A 22,816-nucleotide genomic window follows, 5' to 3' on the forward strand; every position below is an offset into this window, starting at 1 on the left:
GCTGAATGAACGTAGCAAGGTGGTTTATACTCAGGAAGTATAACAGGAGTTCGAGCTCATCCGTAATTACATAGCTAATTTGAGGCCTAGGCTACATGAGACCCTGTCTCTAAAACAGAAGGATGTGGAGAAGCTGAGACTGAGAGCGCCTGTGTGTTTTTCGAGGCTGTGTTCTTTGGAGTGGGATGGGTATGACAGAGGGAGAGATTTATGGTTTTTATTTCATGTTGCTTTGGGGGAGGGGTTGAAACAGGGCTTCATTTGTGAAGCTTTCTGGCTGTGCTGGAACTCACTCTGTGAACTCACGGAAAACTGCCTGCCTCTGCCTTCTGAATGCCGGCATTAAACGCTTGAGCCACCGCTGCTTGGTTCATGATGTGTCCAGGTCATACATTCCCTGTGGTTTTATTTATGCCCATTTAGGAGGCAGTGTGGAATAGAGAAGGCCCAGGGGGGTGCTCTGGAGCAGAACGCTGAGGCTCTGCCAATCGTTTATATGTATTATAAATTAATGTTTATATGTATTAGTTATATGTATTAGTTACTCTTACATCGCTGTGACAAAAGTACCCCTGAACAAATTTACTAAAGGGAAGCATTTATTTTTGCTCGGGGTTTCAGAGATTCCAGTCCATGGCCTTTAGTGTTACTGATTGGGGTCTCATGATGGAGAAGGGAGTCAGTGGTGGTAGGAGAATGTGGAAGAGGAGGCAGTTCCCATCACTGTGAGCAGAAAGCAGACACGGAGGAAAAGAATGGGGACCAGGCATCACCTACATGTACCTACAAAGGGGTACACCTGGTTACCCACTCTTCCAACTTTAAAGTTTCAAAGCTTCTCCAAAGAGCCCACCAGCTGGGAACCAAGTATTCAGTCCACTAGCCTGTGGGAGGCCTTTCATATTTAAACCATAATACTACTCAAATCCCAGCACACCTCCTTTATCTCCCATTGCTGACAAAATAGCAGCAACAACAATGCCAACACTTACAAACTTCTTAAACGTCAAGAGGCAATAGGAGGCTTAGCATACATATCTTAGGAGCCTTGACCAAGAAAAGCTAATTGTCTTCATTCGTCAACATTATCATCATTTTTGCAAGCTCAATACAAGTTGGAAAAAAAAATGGAGAGAATTCATGGAATGAACACACGAACAATACATGTAGGAGCAGGAGAGTGCAGGTGATAGTTGTCAGGGAGAGGAGGGTCACAGGATGGCTCGGGCTCAGAGCTGGGCCCAGGCCCCCTGAGTAGTTCCAACTCCCAGGCACAGAGTGCCCAGCAGGCAGTCCAGGTGAAAGGAGGCCAGGTGAGCTCAGGTCCCTGAAGGGATTGCTTCTGGGGCCTCAGGAGTCTGGCACCAGTAAGGAGGCTGGAAATGACCTTCACGGCTAGAGTTTCAGGGTCTTGATGGGAATGTAGAAGTGGGAATGTAGAGATGTGTAGGGGTGATTTTTAAGGAGGTAGGTAGTGCTTGCCTCACCGGGCAGATCCTGGGTCAGCGTTGCACGTCACAGACCTGCTATCAGGATACTGAGGCCTGGCCTGGGCACCCTAAGGAGGAAGACCCAGACAGAACTGAGGAGATTTCTCAGGTGTCTACTAGATTAGCAGGGAAGGTTTGCTGGGTGGTAAAAACCATTCACATTTTCATTCATTTCCCAGGTGGCAAATCAAAGATTAGACAACTAGAGAGGCAGGGCCCTGAGCAGGGTGCTTAGTGATCTTACAGACCCCACACCACCTGCCAAGTGTAGCAACCCTAGGCAAATCAGCTGTCTCTCTCAACTTCATCCACCTTGTCTAGAGATTTGTAGGGATACAAATTTTCTACTCATGGCTTGAAAGTATTTATTGTCTAAGACCAAAAGCAGTATGAGTTGCTGCTTGTTGAATTTCTACTATGTTCTGGGCTAAATAAATAAATATATTTTTTATCGGAATGAATTGTTGCAAAATGGAGTGTCTATTTTCTGCCTGTTTGGTAGATGCAGAAACAGGTTTAGGGAGGGTGGAGCGTCGTGCTGGCCAGCAAGAACTTACAACTTTAGATCCAGAGCCAAGGTCACAATTGGTGCCCAAATGCTGTCTAATTCCAAAGTCCTGTTGTTGATTATTGGCTGGCTGGAGTGTACACTTATGGCGAAAGATCAGTAAACAAAGGTGAAATTGGATCAGCCTTGTGGGATGAGTAGGATGCAGAAAAGAAAGGCCCCGGGGCTAAGAGAAGATGGATTTTCACACTGAAGAGTCAGTGAGGAGGATCAGGGACAGGGTGGACAGCGAGGATGGTGGAACACGCCATGCCCTCCACTGGCTTTCCCAGCAGTCCCAGGACAGGAAAAGATCCAGAAGGACACCTCCATCTGAAATGCCACAAGCTATGCCATTTACCCTTGGTACTAGACTATTACCTAACAGGAGGGCTCTGACTCCTGTACTTTTTCCATCTACAAGCAACCGGGAAAATTGGAAAATTTATGGGTAGACACTAGAGGGTGAGGGGCTGGGTGTAGCTCAGCTGGTCAAGTGTTTGCCTAGCATGCAATAAGCACCCTGGAGGCCAGCTGTGGTGGGTGCATGCCTGTAATTCTAACACTCAGGAAGGTAGAGGCAGGGGGATTGGTGATTCAAGTTCACCCTCAGCTAGATAGTGAGTTTAAGGCTAACTTAGGCTACACACACAAGACTCGTGTGTGTGTGTGTGTGTGTGTGTGTGTGTGTGTGTGTGTGTGTGTGTGAAGGTGAGGTCAATGACTGATTTGTGTCATTAAAAGCTTAATTTTCACATTCTTCTAAGAACACTCTTTCTTTTTTTATGTTTCTTTGTGTCAGGTTCCTTTGGTAGCCTTAAACTCTGTGGATCTTTGGTTAAAAACTGGTTTTTCATTTTGTTATTTTAAAGCTGTGGTAAGAATGAGAAGATCATACAATCTAAACATTGACATTTCAGCCACGTGGGCTCAGGGCATCCGCTGATTTCACATTGTTCTGTGACCATTCATTCAACACTCCCTTTGTTTTGCAAAATTGACACTCTATCCCCTGAGAGATTTCCAGCTCTCCCTCACCCAGTCTCCTTGGTAACCATCTTTCGATTTTCTGTCTCCAGGAGGATCTTCACCCTGGTGTATCATTGGTGTGGAATCACGCAGGATTTGTCTCTCAGGGCCTGTTTCCCTTCAGTTGGCTTATGGTCCTGAAGAGCCATTCATATTGTAGCATGGGTCAGAATATCCTTCTTTTTTTCAGTTTGAAGAGGTGGGTATAGTGTCCCACACCTGTAATTCCATCACTGGGGAGGCTGAAGGAAAATGATAACGAGTTGGAGACCGGCCTTTGTTCAGTCTCCAGCACCAGATGGATGGGTGAGGTATACAGAGAAAAGAATGTATTAAAATGAAAACGTTAAGCTAGGACCCCCTGGAAGTTTTTCCCCAGAACCTTTGCGAAGACAGCAAGGCTGGGGTCATGCTGTGAATGTTACCCGAGAGCCTGGACCCAGGTTTATCTAAGTCTCCAGCCAGCCCCACCTAAGGAGTGTGGCAGAATAGCCTCTTCCAGTTCGTGCTTTCCAGAACCATGTTTCCTCCAGCCACCTGGAGTAAACAAAGCTACGAAGCCAGACCCAGGCTGTTCCTGCCAGCTCAGCCTTTCGGGAGCCAAGTTTGGCACTTTGTTGTCACAGACCCTGAGTTGTCTGAAAGTTTTACATACCAGGGGTTGGGGCTTGGGGGGGTCTGGGATCCTATCAAGAACTATAAAAGACCAGAGCAGATAGGAGATCAGCAGGGAGAATCTTAAACAATTAGCTAAAGAAGGGAGCCACAGGAAAAGCTTATTCACAGGTGTCCAGGTGTGCTAGCTATGCGCCTGAAGATAACCAAATCCCTGTCTGAGGACTCTTGATTTTAGCTGCTTCTGGAGAGTTCTGGTCTGTTCCTTTGTTGTTGTTGTTGTTGTTGGGATTAGTGTGTGTGTTCATGCAAGGGTGTGTGTGTGTGTGTGTGTGTGTGTGTGTGTGTGTGTTGTGTTTTGTTGACACAGAGTTTCTCTGTATAGCCCTGGCTGTCCTAGAACTCTGTAAACAGGCTGGCCTGGAACTCAACTGAGATGATCTGCCTGCCGCTGACTCCCAAGTGTTGGGATTAAAGGCGTGCACCTCAATGCCTGACTAGGTTTGTGCCTTTTAACATGGAACATTTCACATGCAGTACTTCTTCATTGTCTATGAAAAGACAATACCAGCTGGCAAACTGAGACTCTGTTTATGAAAGCCGTTGCCCAGGCTGAGCTTGGACTAAGAGTCAGCTGAGCCTCTCTGGCTTCCTTAGCCCAGGCAGCTGACATGATGCACACCTTACTTGGACTCCTGAGGGGAAGGAAAAGGTTAGACTCTTCCCTCTCAGAATGCTTGGAGATGGAGGAGAGAAGGGAGGTCAGACAGATGACAGCTGCTTTTTGCGGAAATACTGGGCTTGCATCAGGGATATACCTTTGTACGTAAGATGCTTTTCGAGACTCTGTCAAGCACAGGACCAGAGGGACAAAATGTCTCCCTGAGCAGAGAGAAGACTTGCCCTTTTCATAGCCCTTTCATTCTGCCCATAGAGACCACCAGCAGCCTCTCCAGGGACGGCCATGGTGTAGTGTGGACTGGTCCTGTCACCTCATAGAGAAAAGACCATGAACAGAACACAATGATGTGAGACCACACTCCCCTGGGAATTCTGAAAAATAGGCGCAGAGAGAGTCAAAGCCAGGCAAGGCCTAGTGTGACAAGTAGATGGGAGATGAGAAATGTCAGGAATCACCCATCAGCACTAAGACTGCATCATTAGACATCATTAGATCTGTGATGTAGCTCAGTTGGTAGAGTGTTTACCTCAAATATAAAAGCCCTGAGTTTGCCACACTAACCAGGCATGGCGGCCTGAGCCTTTAATTCCATCTCTGGAGAGGTAGAGAAAGGAGGAGCAGAGTTCAAAGCCAACCTTGACTTAGCAGGTTTCAGGATAGCTTGAGCTACAAGTGAATGTCTTATTTTTTATTTATTTATTTATTTTTTCTTTTTGGTCTCATTTGCCACACTTTGAGAGTGGGATACAATAACCAAGCATTATTTTTATAGAAAGGGTGGGAAATGGACTGCGGTTGTAGCTCAAGGATGGAGCACAGCCTTGCATGTGTGAGGCTGTGGGTTTGGTTGGAGGTATCACTACATATGCATGCTTATACCCAAACACACACATACAAACATGCACACGTGTGTCTGGGTTCGGTCCCCAGCTTGTCTGTCTATCTGCCTGTCTAGTCTATTTATATCCGTCTATCTACCATCAGAAATCCAGAGAAACTTCTTTCCACTTGTGAGCGTGGGACACAGTAAAATACAACACATACAGTTGCTTCCTAGTAAGATTGTGGTGACGAAGGTCTAACCCTTGTTAAATTTTATTTTTTCAGTGCTCGCTTCGGCAGCTCATATACTGAAATTGGAATGATACAGAGAAGATTATCATGGCCCTTACAATGAGGATGGCGTGCAAATTTGTGAAGCTTTCCATATTTTTAAAAATTATTTGTTTGTTTGTGTGAGAGAGAGAGAGAGAGAAAGAGAGAGAGATAAGTGTGGGCTTATGTGAAGGTCAGAAGAAAACTTTCAGGAGTAGGTTCTTGCCTTCCTCCTTGCTGAGGCAGGGTCTCTTCTTCATACTTCAGCTATCCGGTCCAGAAGCTTTCTGACTATTTTCTTGTCTTTACTGCCCATCTCAGGTTAGGGGTGCTGCGGTTACAGATATGTGGTTACATCCAGCCATTTCACGTTCCAGAATCAAACTGCAGTCATCAGGCTTGAGCACTTAGCGTTTTCACCTGCTGAACTATCCTGATGACCCTTTGGTCTTCCATCACTGCGTAGCAGATAGACTAACAGGGTCAACCAGCTGCTGGCCTAAAAGCTGCTCCACCACATCTCTGAGCTAGCAAGTTTTCACCCGGCATCTGGCTGCTGAGTCCTTAGTGGTAAAATAGAACTGTTGAGATTTTCATTTTTTATAACAACAGAACTGCTACTTGCATAGCTTGTGGGACAGGAGTGAAAATTCTGTGCAGTTCCTAACTTCACTGATTCTCAACTAAATTAGTATATTATTTTAATATTTAAACAGATCTCTCAATAAAATGATAAGGACGATCCGGTTTGTGCCACCACCATTATCAGTGGCAACATAATTAATAGTGATTTCTAACTGTTACCTAAGATTATGAGACAGTAAAATTATGTACGCTTTTCTTCCAACTAAGAAAAATATAGAAATACTATCTGTATCTGCAATTCTATTCCCAGGAAAGAATAGGTTAACCGAAAGAATAGGTGATCAAACAGGAGCTCATACCTGTGTAGTTCCATGTGGAGTGCCTGCCTGGCATATGCAAGGATCTGAGGTTGGCCTCCAGAACAGAAGACAACAGACCACACTTGTCAACAGCCGCTCCATTCACAAATAGTTAACATGTGGAAACATGGCCATTGCGATGCCTCGGTAGGTAAAGGAACGTATCATCCAGCCTGACAAACTGAATTCCATCCCAGAATGTATGTGGTGGAAGGAAAACCTACGTGCACGGGGCTGTTCTTTAACCTTCACACATGGCACGGGTGTACACACACCAATCCACACCAGCACACACATATGCACGAAAAGATAACAAAAATATCTAAAAGGAGTGGAAAGCAAAAACGTAAGATATCTATAGAGTGGAATAGTATTCATTCATAAAAAGGGATGAAATACTGATACTTTATACAACACAAGTTAACTTTGAAAACATGCTAATGAACACTGCAATCATGAAATAGATATAAAATAGATACATAATTCTAAATAAGTTTTGCTCAGCATAGACAAATCCACTGAGACCAAAAGCAAATCAGTGTTGCCAGGTTCTAGGAGATAAAAAGAATAGTGAGTTACTGCCCAGATTTTTTTATTTTTTTATTTTTATTTTAATTTTTTGTGGAAGTGATAAGACTGTTTTAGAACTAGACAGTAGTGAGATGGGCATTTCATAGCTTCTAAATACACTAAATGCCATCAAATTGTATACTTTAAAATGGTTAAGATGGCAGATAGGAGTATAGCCTCTTAGTGCAAAAAAATTACAGCTCTCACCTTAACAGGAACAAGAATCCGCTCTTTTCTGGGGCCATTTTGAGTGACCATGACCCAGGAACACCAGATTCAGGTTACCCCAAATTTCATGTTCTAATATGGAAGCAGTTTTATGAAGTATAGTTTTTACAGAACAAATAAAGTCGGAGAGGTGGTTAGAGCAAGATGGGGGAGGCTGTTCTGTAGGCCTCAGATGTGGTCTGATGACATGCTGTGTGGCATGTGTGTGGAGGGCAGAGAGCAGCTGCGGGGGTTGTTTCTCTCTTCCGATCACCTGGGAATCAAATGTAGGACATCAGGCTTAGAGCTGGTTGCCTTTACCAGGTGAACCATCTCGCTGGCCTTGTTTTTGGAATCTTTAGGGATTTTTGAAGAAGGTGTCCAAGTTGTCCAATGTCCTGGAAACAATTTTCAAAATAGCTGAGCTCCTGAATTATGTCAGAGTACATGTGGACTGCCTCTGGTCTGGATATGCTGTGGTTTGTCTCACTGTGTCAGAGACCCAGACCAGTGCCATGTTTTCTCCTCCTCCTTCTTCTTTTCCTTTTCAGAGATTGATGGGCAGTAAGCTGTGCCCAGGAGAGGAAGAGAAGATGAAGTTGAAGTCAGCAAGATAATAACACTGGAAAAAAAAATAGAAAAGTTGCTTGAGGCTGGCAGAAGGAAGATAAAGTAAAAAGAAAGAGGGATGTTAAAGCTGTGGGTTTGTTATTGTTTTGTCAGTGTTTCCTGTTGCTGAAAATAAAAGGTAGTGAGCTAACAATGCTGATTATTTGCTTTATAATTATTATGGCAGTATATCTAACCCACTATCACAATCAATAAAAAAAACACAGGCACCTGCTAGATTTTAGAATAAATAGCCTTATTTCACCTGGAGCAAGTAAACCCCCTTTACCTCCCAGCCCCATCCCAGGCTCCCTCCCATCCATGAATACTTGCTTATTCTTATTTGGACCAGTTCCTCTATCCACTTCAGCCATGTGCTTCTCCCATGCTAACCCGTGGCCTCATGCTTCTTCCTTCTTCTGTACTGTTCCTTCCCAAGATCCTCTCCTGTCCCCATAGCCAGCAAACCTTAGCCATGCCTACCCCATTCACCCTGCCCAGGTGTGTCCGATTTTTATTGGTCAAACAGGAATAAGTTTTTGGACAAGGTTACACACATTATTTTGGGGTATGTGAGTGCCTGCTTGTAAAAGACAGCAAGCAGATCTTGAGGAGCAAATTAATCAACAGTGAAATACAAAGTACCAGACCACGCTGTTACAGCTTCTCTTTTAAATCCCCATAACTCCATCGAGCAGCAAGGTTCTAGGAAGAAGCATGCTGAAGCAGGAAGAGACCCTCAGGTCTCTTGGAAGATGAAGATGAAGCAGCCAGCTGTGTCACAGACACCAGAGCTTTTCCTGGCATTTGGGTGGCATTATAGCCTGCCTGTGGCCTGTATGTTTTGTATCTCTCCACTTATCCCTTTATAATTACACCTCTTAAGCAACATAGATCCTGCGCTGAATGGCAACATCATTTTCTCATTTCACTGAGTTTAAATAGAGATGACAGGGCCTATTCTTAACATTTAACAATCAAAACCAATTATGACTCTTTCTTTCCCTCCTGCAAAAAAACACACTAGCCCTTTCAGAATGAAGCATTTCACTGTGACATCAACAGGCCGTGAGAACAATAATAAAGTAATAAAACCTTCAGAGAAGGGAGACGTTAAGTATAATCAGGTAGGCCCAGTTCTTCAGGACTGTGGAACAGTACCATAAATTCAAAATAAAGAATAAAAATAGTTCAAAGGACAATGAATTGGCATGGGTCAGGCACACTTGTGCCTGCGCCATGACCGCTTGCAACAAACGCTGCTTCTGCCCCATGGAGAGCACTGGCAAACCATTCGGTACTTCATTGTTGCCAGGACTGCCCAAGCCGTGTTTGCCTGAATAGAAAAACATTCTCACTATGTAGCAAAGGAAAACTGAGTCAAGAGCCATCCTGATGGCTAGGTATGTAACGTAACTGGTAGAACACTAACCTAGCATTAGTTCCTTATAAACCACTGAGTTCCATTGCCAGCACCACATAAAAACCAGGCCTGGTGGCACAAGCCTGCAATTCAAGCATCTAGAAGAAAGAAGTAGGAGGATCAGAAGTTCAAGGCAACCATTGGGTTTTTAATGATGCATAAGAGTCTGTCGAAAGAAAGAAAGGAAGAAAGAAAGAAAGAAAGAAAGGAAGGAAGGAAGGAAGGAAGGAAGGAAGGAAGGAAGGAAGAAAGAAAGAAAGAAAGAAAGAAAGAAGGAAAGAAGGAAAGAAAGAAAAAGAGAAGAAAAGAGCAAGAAAGAGCCATCCTGAATATTGATTTAGCCAACTGCCCACCCATCCATTCACTCATACCCACTTCTTTCTTCTGTCGTCTGTCCTGCTCTGGAGTTTGCTGCATGCAATTGCTGTTCTCTAGGGCAAGAAAAATTGTGCTTGTGGACTGTGAATTTGAAATCATAATAATTAGGCTACAACGCAAATTCATTAATAAAAATAGAAGCCATCACAATCAGCATACTTCAACAATAATAATCAGTAAGAAATATGTTTGTCCCTGCAGTGTAAAAGTTTAAATACAAGGATTAGATTGGTTGCATTTTCCCTGCAAAAAGCTGTCAGTGTGCCTGAAGAAGTGGCAGTGGGTTGGCTGAGGCTGGATGAAATGACAAAGTGGATAACCTGACCCTCAGACCCCAGCCACTGTGAGGCAGGGACTCTGCCCAGGACTCTCCCTGCCTTATTTACAATAGTGCTCGCAAATCTTTGTTTAATTACTAATAGCTTTTGCAGCCTGCCTGTGAAATAGCATCCAAACTGCCAGGCCATAGAAAGCACATCTGTACTGAAGTAAGAATTCTCAAGTCTGACTCCTGGCCTTTCTGTTTACTACGTGTGAGCTGGAAACCTCACTTTCCATGTCCTTAAAATGGGATTGATACAGATTCCCAGTAATCACTGTACAAAACTCAACCCCATAGACCAAGGACGTCAACAGAAGACTAGACACTTTGAATCCGATAGAAGAGAAAATGGGAAATAGTCTTGAACTCACTGGCATGGGGGGGGGGTGGTTCTAAACAGGACCCTGATAGCACAGGGTCTAAGACCAACACTCAATAATGGTACCTCATGAAGCTGAAAAGCTTCTGTATGACAGCCATTCACGAAAAGTAGCAGCCCACAGCATGGGAAAAGGGCCTTTGCTAATTATACACCTGATAAAGGATCAACTATCAGATTCGGTGATCAATCTATCAGATGTGGAGATCAGTCTCCATCAGAGAAGCTTCCTCCTGCAGTAGATGGCAATTAACGCTGAGACCCAAAACTGGACATCGCAGAGTCAGAGACTTCGGAGCACTCAGCTGTGAATGGGAGGTCTTCACCAAACCCTGTCCCTCAAGGCTCAGGGTCTGTGTGGAACTGAAGGCTGAAAGATTGCGAGGACCAGAGGTGGTGCAGGACTCCAAGGAAATAGCATCATCCAGACACGGCAGGACAGACGGATGCACATATGAACTCAGAGCCTGGGGCAGCATGCACAGGGAGTGCCTGCACAAGTTCAAGACAGACAGAGTCCCAGCACTGAGAGGGGGAAGCAGACACGGGGTCCAACGCATAGCAAGACGCTACCTGCAACTGATACCCACTGACGAAAAGAAAAATCTGTTTTCTCCAGTGGATTGTCACTGAGCATATCAACCACGCTTCAGGGAAGGCTCCATGACCTCAAGGAGTTGACCAGCACAAAACAATCTTTTTCTTTTTTATAGACTTTTGCTTTATTTTTTCATTTTTTGTCTTATGATTTTTTTTGTTTATTTTGATTTTTATTGTGATTTTTTTAAGACAGGCAGAGAGAGAGAAAGAGAGAGAACAGGAAGTTGTTGGGTAGGGAGAATCTGGAAGGAGTTGGGGAGGGAAACATGATCAAAACATTGTTTGAAAAAAAAAGATTTTAAATTTAAAAAAAAACCACATTAAAATGGAATCAATAGCACCAGCTTACAGAGCTACTGGTGGAGTTAAGCGGAATAGCTTGTTCAGAAGGCTCTACCACAATGCCTGGTGCAGTGGCCTTTGCTTAATGAATGTGGAGTCTTTTGCGTAATAGCGAAGGACTGCAAAGAGACTTTAGCGACTCGGAAAGGAAGGAACAGGCTGTGAATGCACGTCAGAGAGAAGGCTCTAGCACAATGCCTGGTGCAGTGGCATTTGCTTAAAGAATCTGGAGTCTTTGTGTAATAGCGAAGGACTGCAAAGAGACTTTTAGTGATTCAGAAAGGCTGTGTGTGAATGAAGGTCAGAGGTAGAGCATTCACCAAGCCTGGGTAAGGCCCTGGGTTCTATTCTGAGCACAGAAAACAAACGAACAAAATGCCTCAGCAACAAAATGATAAGAATGTACCAACTGCATTGGCCATGGCACAAGTGCCTTTAATCCCAGCAATCTGGAGGCAGAGGCATGTGGATCTCTATGAGTTCAAGGCTACCCTGGTCTACAGAGTGAGTTCAAGAACAACCAGGGCTACACAGAGAAACATGTCTCAAAAATGGAAAAAAAAAAAAGAAGGAAGAAAGGAAGGAAGGAAGGAAGGAAGGAAGAAAGAAAGAAAGAAAGAAAGAAAGAAAGAAAGAAAGAAAGAAAGAAAGACACAGACAGAAGAAGACTATTGTTAAAAAGGGAAATCAATGGATACAGTTTTATCTGTGTCGTTGGTAATTTTCAGTGCTGCCTGGTTTCATGTGACTAAGACAGCTTTCCTGTGTTATGAAATGATGACTCATTAGAGTTTGCTTTCAGGGCTGAGTGTAGCTTGACTGTAGAACCAAGGCTTAACATACATGAGTCCTGGTATTGATCCTTAGTGTTCTCATTAAGAGAAATTACCCCAATTTTATCCCAAATTTGGGAAAAATCAAAGAAGTTGTCTCACGCCCTTTTAAAAATGGCATGTCAGAGAACTATCTACCAAGTTCACCTGTAAACCCCTGATGCTACGGGAACTATTATTTTGTTTAGCTTACTATTCTCTGCTCATGTCTGGATAGTCATATTTCTCTCCAAATTTGTATGCTGCAGCCTTAACTCCCGGTGTAATTGCACTCAGAGGAGTCCTAGTTTGTTCTCAATTGCTCTCACAAACACCATGACCAAAAACAACTCGGGGAGTAAAGGGAATAAAGCATTTGTCTTATCTCACAGCTTACAGTCTGTCACAAAAGGAAATCAGGGCTGTAACTCAAGGTACCCTCTGGCAAGAAACCTTGTGGCAGGAGCTGAAGCTGAGGCCATGGAGGGATGCTGCTTACTGGCATGCTCTTCACGGCTCCCTCAGGCCTGCTTTTCATGCAGCCCATGACCACTTGCCTACGGTGGCACGCCCCCCGGTGGGGTGGGCCTGCCCATATCAATCGCCAGGCAAGAAAAGGAACCCCAAAGACTTGCCCACAGGACATCGTCTCAGCTGAGTTTCCTCTTCTCAAATGACTCTGGTTTGTGTCAAGTTGACAGAAAACTAACCAGCCCAAGGGATATGTGAATCTAGGGAAGCAAATTAGGTTCAGTAAGGCTGAAAGAGTGAGGCCCTGATCTAATAGGAGTCAGTTCGTACAGAAGTCTGTACATACTGAAAAGAGGCCAGGAGAGCGAGGACTCAGCATTAAAACAACAACAACAACAAAAAAAAAAAAAAAAAAAAAAAAAAAAAAGCAGGCACCTGAAAGGCAGAAAGAGAGCCCTCACTGGAAACAGTCGCCGAAGCCTTGATCCTGTCCCACAGTTTCAGGATGCATTCCTTTGGGAAGCCACCCAGCCCTGGGACTTGGGTTTGACAGCCTGTGTTGACAGTGTACTGTTGCTTAAGGGTTTGTTAGGCATTTTGAATATTAACTTGTGGAAGATTGGTAAGTTGTTTGTGAGTTGTTCCCGGAAAGTTATAAAATGTTTCTCTGCAAAATGAGAGCCTCCAAGGTCACTCTTGATGTTTTGGTTGTGAGCCTAGCCTTTAACAGATAAATCATCTCTCCGGCCCTACAGTCCCTTTTATTGACACGTAGAACATTAACCAGTCTATCTAACCTCTCGATCTGAGTCTGTTTTTCTGCTTTGTAAAAGGCCATTGAGAGTCTCACCTGACTGGACACAATGGCGTGCCGTCCCTCGTACAGGAGAGGCTCGAGATTTCCTGAATCCAGGATGTCTGGGCCAGCCTGGTCCACGTGGTAAGCTCTTCCTCCACCTCTAAAAAGGGAATCAAATAAATGGCTTCTCTTTTCCAAGGTTGCTGTAAGATTGAGTGAAGCAGGCCTGGCTGGGCACTGCTGCATGCAAAGTGACCCCTCAATCAAATGACAGTTGCTGAAGCATTGAGATTGGAGGCCCACTGGGGTGTTTATCCCAGTCTACAGTGTCAAAAGATGTGAATGGGCAACAGGTAAAAGCCAGGGAATTTCACAATTTGAATTTCGAGCTCTCTTGAAAACCTGGTAAAAGCCTGGGGATAACTGAGCCTGGTACTCTAAGTGGGTGGCATCTGGGATGGGCAGACCCTGCTCTATTTGCTGTCAGCCACACCCAGGCCCTTTTGTTTCCCTGCCTTACCTGCCTGGCCCTCAGGGGTTTGGTGCCCAGTGAAGAGCATCCTTCTCTTGTTGCCTCGTTGAAATAACCTTTGGCACAGATTCCAGAAGCCCCAGAATCAGGACCACCTAATAACAGGAGCTCAGGGATGTTTGGAGGGGAGGAGTCTCAGAGCTACGCGGTTCAACTTGCCAACTGCAGAGTGCCTCCACAAAGGACCACCTCTTCCATTCTCCACGAGGGGCATGAAGGTGCATACTGAACCCTTAGACAAGGCACAAGGTAGGGAAAGGCTTCTTTATGGACCATGCTAAGGTCAACCCACCTGAGGGATGCTCTCTGTGACTTGACAGCCCGGTATGCTGTGGGTCAGCCATAGACTAGCCAACAGTAACAGCTAACTCCAATATAGTGATCCACCCACCGGGTATCAGCCTCAGTGCTTAATGACTGAATGAAGACTTTCGTGTGTGTGGCATGGCTCTAGAAACTGAACCCAGGGCTTTGCATTTGCTAAGCAAGCACTCTGAGCTTACCACTGAGCGACAGGTCCCATCCCCTTGAACTTTACTTTGAGACACACTCTTGCCACATTGCCCCGGCTCCCCTCTAACTTGTGATCCTCAGTGAGCCTAGAAGCATGTACCGCCACTCCCAGAAAGCCTATAGCATCTGGAGATGTGGGAGATGATTTTGTAGATCCACAGCCTAAAACTCTGAAACTACAGACATTTAGATATATATTTGAGACAGGGTCTCACGTAGCCCAGATTGGCCCCAATTTCAACTTACTATGGGACCAAGAATTACCTTGAATTTTTGGTCCTTCTGCCTCCATCTCCAAACTGCTGGAAGTATGGGCGTGCACCACTGTTTCCAGGTCTAAAATTGTTCACTGTCCCTGGACAGAAGTCTAATCTGAACAACACTTCTCCTCATCCCCCCCCCCAACTACTGTTTTTATTTTTCTCACTTCATGTAATTACCCCACATTTTACCGAAGAGGTGCTGATGTGGCCGATTCCTGGCTCTTGCCCCAGCCACTCTGCAGCCATGCGATTCCCACAGAAGGCTCGAGAACCAGCTCTGAGGGTTTCCAAGAAAATATTGATGCTCTGTGTTTCACAGCACTTCTAAAGAGGAAGACACCAAATCCTTGAGAACTGAACAGTCTTCAGAGTGCTTCCTCGTGACATGGTGCCGGGCTTCAGTGGCAAATGCAGGGCCACATCACTAACTGTGCACACCCATTTACAGAGCTGGGGGTCATCTCGTGCTTTTAACACCATCCCGCATCAGGGGCATTGCTCTGGCTTTATTTTGTGAATCAAGAAACTGAAGCCAAAGAAATGGAATGAGTTTCCTGAGGTTTTTCTGCCAGTGCTTGTCCTGCCTAAGAGACCTGCCCCATGAAACAAGCCTGTCATCTTTGCGTTCACTCTTTCATGGGATCCGGTAGGCCTGTCACCCGTGGGGTCACTTTTGCTGGGGTCCACAGGACTGTCAACCTTGTGGTCACTTTTTAATGGGGTCTATAGTTTTCACAGTTATGAAAGTAATCTTTCATATCCATGCCAGACTTCTTCACTGAAAAGTGAAACCCCTTGACCCACTCTGTCTCTTAGTCCGCCCATGCCAGCAGCCTGGACAGTCTGACAAAGGGGACAGGGAATCTTTGAAAAGGTATTTACTGTCTCTTACCTGGTGTCTCCTGGGGGAGGGTCCCTAAAATGCCAATTTTCTGGCTATTGCCAGCATTTTCTAGGATCTCACCTCAGTGGTCTGTCTCTCTAACTTCCTGCTGTAAAGAGTTCTACAAGTAGGTGTGACATTTCTCTAGAGGCTTTTAGTCCCAATAGGTCTGAACCCAATAGACCCAGGCTCCTGTTAATGAGGTCTGTCCCTCCCCCTTCCTCCCATCTTTCCTGGATGATTGTCCTCCCTTCAGTTGAGGGACACATAAGAATTCACAGGAGTTTCTGGCTTCCTGGGCTTGGGAACCCCCAGAGAGTTGAGGTCTGATTCTCCAACCATTTCAGCTATGTAAGGCAGGGTGGCTCTTTCTATCCAACCCAGTGCCCCGTAGTACCATGATTTGAGAATTCAGTTTCCGATGATCCTGAAGAGGACTGGGGATTCACTAGCCACCAAACCACAGAGGTTCCTGGGACAAATAAGGAACTCATGGGGCTGGCATTTCCATCTTTACTCTTGACCCCTCTGACCCTGGGCAAGCCATGCCCTCAGTGAGTAGGCTTTCTTGTTTGGCAACAGGGAGGCAATAGAATGGCAGCAGTAATGGATTTGGCAACTTTATAGACCTTACATACAACTGTCGTGTAAGCCAGAGGGCAGCAGGTGAGATATGGCTAGGGATGGAAGAGGGAGGACCAGAAGTCAGCTGCACAGAGACGAGATTAAAAGCACTGGACTGAACTGCAGCAGACTGTGATAGATGATACTGGCCCGACATGTAGATTTTTACTGCTTCAAAATCATTGTGAACGGCTGAGACTTAAGAATGACCAGAGAATTTTTGTTTCCCTGGGTTGTTTGAAAGCATTTTGTGTGATTTAAGATTGTGGCCAAAACAAAACAAAACAAACAAAAAATAACAGAGCTAAAAACTAAGGGAAATAACACAGTAAGCTGGGCTAAAGTTCAGTGGTGTAGTTTTGGCTGCATAAACCCAGGCAAGAATGTGTGGAAGGGGGGGTGGGGGGATGGGGGGTGGGGGAGTGGGGGGGGTGGGGGGTGGGGGAGTGTGGAGCGTGTGTGCAAACAAATAGCACAAACACCCCTGCATCTATTTCTGGTATCGAAACTAGCAGAGATGGTTTATATAATACCTTTTTACTCTGCAAATCACTAACTTGGACATTTTAGAAAGGACTGATAAATGGGGGGAAATGCAGCATATGTGAAGAAAACAAATAGAATTTTCACAAACAGAACACAGGGGTACGGGTATGTTTAAAGACTTAGCCTCATGGATAGAAGATGAGAGGCAAGGTCCCAGCATTAAAAAAACAAACAAACAAACAAAACACTGGAGTGGTTGAAGCTGCAGGAGGAGAAAGGAAGGGAACGTGGCCGAGCTGAGGATAGTCCAGAGGATAGCCCAGGCTGGCCTTAAACTCATGATCCTTTTGCCTCCTGAGGACTATAGGTACAGGCTATCACAGCTGTTTTCCGACTTTAGAGTCTTAAAATTGAAACCAGTTCAGGCTCATGAAGTTTTCTCAGGAGGCAAGATGGCTTGTGAAACTGAACAGTTATAACAGGTCCTGGCCTTTGGGTGAAGAATTAGAGAAATGAACAGTTACAATGAATGAATGGACACACACACACACACACACACACACACACACACGACATTTATATGGTTGGCTGTAAACTGCAGTTTATTTGGTAAATGGTTGGTTGGAGAGACTTAGTTAGAGGACAAGAAGGTGAGCCTGCTGGGAAAGATCGTCTTAGAGAAGATGAATGTTGAAGCATCCTGTATCTCCCATCCAAGTACTGACCAGGCCAGACCCATTTAGCTCCTGAGACCAGATGAGCTCAGGTACATTCATTGCCTCCCATTTCTATGATAAAATACCCAAGATGGTAATTTATAAAGGAGAGAGGTTTATTTTGGCTTATATTTCTGGAGGATGGGAATTTCAAAATCTGGTGCTAACATCTTGGCTTCTAGCGAGGATTTCATGATGCTTCCATTCATGACAGAGAGTAGACAGCCGAATAGGTGTGTGTGAAAGACAAAACATAATAGATAACCTTGGTTCTTTTCTTTCTTCCTTCTTTTGTTCCTTCCTTCCTTCCTTCCTTCCTTCCTTCCTTCCTTCCTTCCTTTCTTTCTGCCTGTCTTTTCTTGTGGTAACTAATTTAGTCCCTCCATAAAAACAATCCACTTGCCCGAGTAAGAGGACATTATTTAGTCTATAGGTCTTTCTTGACCCAAACATCTCTCAAAGATCCACCACCTCTCAGCATTATTCCTCAAAGGTCCTACCACCTCTCAGCATTATGCTGGCGAGCGTCAGCATGAATTTTGGAGGGGACAAACCATATTCTGACCACAGCACATAGTGACCGCAGATGATATGAAGAAATGGATGTGTGCTTCAGGCTGGGGAAATGCTATGAGCCAAGGGAGGGAGGAACAGACTGTTGGAGCCCAGTTATTCACCCAGTCAGCATTTCCACAGGCATCCTGGATGGCCCTGCTCATTATCCTGGTAGCTAGTTGGTAAGGGCATGGAAGCTGACGGGGCTATCCTTGAGAATTCCATGTCAAGCTGCTGAATACTTCTTCATACATTCCTGGGGAAGAAGACCGGCAAAGGTTCTGGCATGTTAAGGACAGGGATGTCCAGCTGCCAGCCTTGTGAGAATGTAGACCACCCCTGGCCTGGGGTCTCAGGGACAGGTGGACATCCGTGTCCCATCAACCTCCGCAGTCATTCTTGGCAGGAAGGCTCTGGACCGGAAGTGATGTCTTAGCACTGGTGAGTGCTCTCTTCCTCCTGACACTCATGGTCCAGAGAGAGACCAAACAGCAAAGTGAATGGGTTGCGGCTGCCTTGGGAGTCTTCTCTATTTTTTTTTTTTTTGTAGGTTTTCTATACTACCTCTTAGATATTCACTGCTTTTGAAATCAGTAAAAAAAAATAATAATAATATTTTTATAGAGCATTAAAGAGATTCCACAGTGTATCACTGGGTGAAGAACAGCTAAGGGTACACAGCATCATCTCATTACTAAGAAAAGAGCCTGCCCTGAACTCGAAGGGGTGGACTTCTGCCCTGTCTCCCCTCTGAAACACGCGTGTTGTTGCGAATTTTAAGACACGCCCCCATCTTGTTTTTAGGCCTCATTCATTTGCTATGTCAAGGGCTGAGCCATGTTCCTGCGTCTCACCACTCCTCGAGGCTTCCACGGGTTTCCAGCTGTCGTCTTTAGAGGCCGCTGGGAAGACGATCCTTTGACTGGCTTAAACTATCTCCCGCCCTTTGCACCTTCAGAAGCGTGCACATTCTCCAGATGTGGTCATGTTTGAGAAGCAAAATACCGGGCTGGGGGCAGAGGTGCTGGTGTGTGTGCGTGTGCCTTTAGGCCTCCTTTGCCCCGGGGGAGCCACAAGCGCAGCCTCTGGTAAACCCAGTATAGAGCAGGGGCTTACGCTGGGGGCGGATAGGGAACCGCCCTCACCGCTAACAGGGCTCTCACTCTGGCCAAGCGTCCCACCGGGTTTTGTCGTCTCCCGGGTCCTTCCCAGGAAGGAGGTGATCCTAATTAACACCTATGTGGAAACACTTCTGGGGAGGTTAAACTCCTCCAGGAATTTGCATTTGAAAGCCTAGCTGCTAATTGCGGAATGCGAGGCTTTCTCTCTCCAAAGAAGAGGCAGGCAAAGCAGGTCTGGTAAAGAAAAGAGAGGATTGTCCAGCTCCCCCTCCATGCCCCGCCCCCGACGTTCTGCTTCCAAATCTGGTGCAGAAACCGGGGAGCAGGGGATCCCCCAGAATATTGATTTTCTTTCCAAATCCCGGAGTTTCTGGAAGTGAAGTCCATTCCCGAGGTAGCCTGCGTGCCTGGAGCCCTCAGCCATCCTTCCAAAGCGGCCACCCAGCCCCTGGATAGCCTTCAGTGCAGATGCTATATAGTCCAAGGACCATTCCTGGGTTACACGACACAGAACTCCGCTGTTGGCCGTATGTGGTGTATGCCGGTAACATGGCGCTTGGAAGGGTGAGGCAGGGTCGCTGTGAGTTTGAGGCCAACCCAGACGGTAAAAAGAAAGCTTTTTTCAAAAACCAAAGCGGAGAAAAAAAAAATATGTATTTTTTTGACCTAGTGAGCCCACATTAGCCCCAAACTCATGTCAATCCTCCTGTCTCAGTTCCTCTAGTGCTAGGATTATAGATGCTATCATGTCCGGTTTCCTATTAATTAATTTCTTGAATGGGTAGTACATGTACAGAAACACCTCGGGTTCTGAAGTGAAAGTCAACTGCCCTGCCACACGCAGCACGGGGCCTGGGCTCCCTCCTTTCTCTTTGTGTGGTAGACACACTCCCGACTGTGAATGTGTATACTGAAGACATCTTGCTGCTTTGTTCTTTCACAAAGTCATACTTTGCACTTTGCAGCTCTACCATTTTCTCAATGCAAGACATGACTAACTTTCTTGTGCTCAATCTCTTCTGTAAAATGAGAATAGACACACTTCCTGGCGAGGCTGGTTAATTAGACCTGTGCCCGGCGGGCGTGTGCCAGAGCTCTGGAAGTGGGAGCTGGCTGGGCGCAAAACCCAGCTCTCATTTCAAAGGGGGGAAGAGAGCTTACTCTAGGGCCAGGAACGTGGACTCAGATTCCCCCAAATGCCGTGTTCCAGTGTGGAAGTGGCTTCAGGAAGTTTTTACAGCTACAGAGTATAAGAAATGACTCTTATACTCTGGAGATGCCCTTCATACAGGCTGCTGGGAACACCAGGCAGGAGGCACACAGCGAAGTAGGGAGCAATCTAGGCTGGGGGCTGCAGGTGCTGCCTGATGACATCTTTAGTTTGGGGGTGGGGGGTCCATGAAGTTTATGGTCTCTTAAGGTTTTACTAAAGGATGTTAATGTTAAGTCAGACACTGTGGTTCCTAGGACTAAATATTACCCCGAGATAATTTGGCTCAGGATCTGCAACATTCTAACTTTCCACAATCAGAAAGTTTTAATCAATCAACCTTGTAGAATTTTCAGCACAGATACGGGTTTTTGTTTCCCCTTGAGAACTTCAGTTTACAACTGGTTATAATTATTAGTAACTATTATGTTATTTATTGGGTTAAAAATAACGGGCTTTTGCCTATTCACTCAATAGAACGTAAAGATCTTAAATCTTTGTTTTTAATGCATGCACAAATGTGCATGTGAGAGAGAGAAGAGAGAGAGAACGTGATGGTTTAATGGGGAGAATCGGGACTCCTGTTTGGAAGCTGAGATGCTAACCTGAGGAAATTCAGAACAACAGCTTCCGCCTCCTGCTTCCACCTCCAGTCTACCAGGCACTCGGAGGACCAGGCCCTTGACTTTGGTTAAGGCTTTCCACAGAGGTCTAGAAGCTGGTGTTTTCACTCCAAGTCAGAGGCTGAACTACAAAAAATGTGAAAGTGACAGCACACACACACACACACACAGAGAGAGAGAGAGAGAGAGAGAGAGAGAGAGAGAGAGAGAGAGAGAGAGTGGGGGGGGATTCTTCCTGGGTGAAACATGCCTTTGGTTTGGTGTTTTAGGCCTCGGACAGCTCTACGATCATCTAGTTCCGCATGACAGAGCCACCCTGTCTGCAGTCTTAACACGCTGTCCTCAGAAGAGCCCGCAGAGACTGTGTTGTAAAGTCAGGAACCAGGAGCATCAGATCAATTATTCTAGGTAACGAGGGACACATCTTTTGGGAGGAAGCTCCCTGTCACCACAACCCTGGGGTCTCTGGGCTCTAGGTAGCCCACACCCATGCAGAGCACCAAAAGCAGCAATGCCTGTGGTGCTAAGAGCCCTAGGGCGTTAACAGGACAGGGCACAGTGTGGACTCAGAAAGCTTTGTGCTGTGCATCTGGCCTGGCGGTGGGTTTCTAGGCAGGCTTCGCTTTCTAAGGAAATGCCTGGAAGTCTTCATACTGAAGAGCTGGTCCAGAGAGGGCAAAAGCAGCAAAGACCATCCTAAGCAAATACACAATGAACAATCCACACATACAAAAAATCAATTACAGGAGACATTGCCTAATGGACCAGAGCGGCACCATTGTGACTTCTGCCCTGCACCCCTGGTTCTTTTGTTTTGTGAATAGTCTGTTCACACACTTATTTTGCTATTCTTCTGTTGAGCTGTATACATAGATCTTGCTGATGGGTGTGGGTTCTTTGTAAACCAGGAAGCTCTTTTCTCTGCAGCCTCCAGCTCAGCTTCCCAAGTCCCGGATTATAGATCCTCTCACTGCTCACAGCAGAAAATAACCATTTCATCAGCCACAGATTGCAAACTGGTCCCCAGTTTCCTTTATATCATTTTGTATCATTCGTTGGTTGCCTACGTTGTTGCTATACAGACATTGTACTTTTTTTGTTTGTTTGTTTGTTTTGTTTTGTTTAATCAGAGCCATCAAATTGCTGGGAAATGGTGGCTGACGAGAATTCTGAGTGAGTTCCAGGCCAGCCTGGGCTACACAGTGAGGTTCTTAAAAAGAAAGAGAGGGGAAAAGCATGAATTCTTTTTTTTTCTTGTAATCAATGTAGAAATTTCCTCTCCATACTTAGTCGATCAATTTGATATATCTTCCCTGGGACATTTTGTTCTCATTTTTAAGGTTTAAACTCTTGACCCACCTAAGATTTATTTGGTCTTGAAGACTCTTTTGTTCTCTAAGATTATCAAATAATTTCTCACTAGATATTTTCACTAAATGTCTCTCCATCACAAGTTTCACTTCTAGATGTGCTTACTCCCCTCTGGTGCCTTCTATTTTATGACACTGCCCTTTCTTCTTTTCTTCTCACCCCCTCTCTCCAGGCTTGCTGTGTAGCTTAAGCAGGCTTCGAAGCTCCCGGCCTCCCTGCTTCTGCCTCCACAGCACATCACGATGCCCGACTGCCATAAGGTTTTACATTTCCTGTTTCAGATCCTATTTTGATATTCAGTAGGAAGACTCTTTCCTCATTACCTCTGAGCTTTTTCTAGTCATTTTTACGCATTCATTTTTCCAGATAGGTTCAACATCATTTTATCAAGGTCTCAGTGCCCTTGACATTCAACTGTAAGCGTGTGGAGCTGTGGGTTAACTCAGGGAGTGTAGCCAGAAAAAAAGGGCTGCTTTCCCACTCACCTCTGTTTTCTTTCTTATAACCGTTTGGGCTTTAAAAGTATCTCTCACCCCTGCCCCCAGCTCCTGCACACTTCTTATGGGAGGCATCCCTGGGACCTTCTATCCTTTCAGCTCTCCCAA

The 22,816-nt window shown here is 45.4% G+C and overlaps 1 non-coding gene across 1 annotated transcript; it reads left to right on the forward strand.

Annotated features, from left to right (window-relative positions):
• The first annotated feature begins 5,469 nt into the window (after positions 1–5,469).
• Positions 5,470–5,577, forward strand: LOC132651108 (U6 spliceosomal RNA). Its single transcript, XR_009588992.1, has one exon. It is a non-coding gene; the product is annotated as a U6 spliceosomal RNA (small nuclear RNA).
• Positions 5,578–22,816: the final 17,239 nt, after the last annotated feature.

Source organism: Meriones unguiculatus, chromosome 1, assembly GCF_030254825.1.
Source record: "Meriones unguiculatus strain TT.TT164.6M chromosome 1, Bangor_MerUng_6.1, whole genome shotgun sequence".
Lineage (NCBI taxonomy): Eukaryota > Metazoa > Chordata > Mammalia > Rodentia > Muridae > Meriones > Meriones unguiculatus.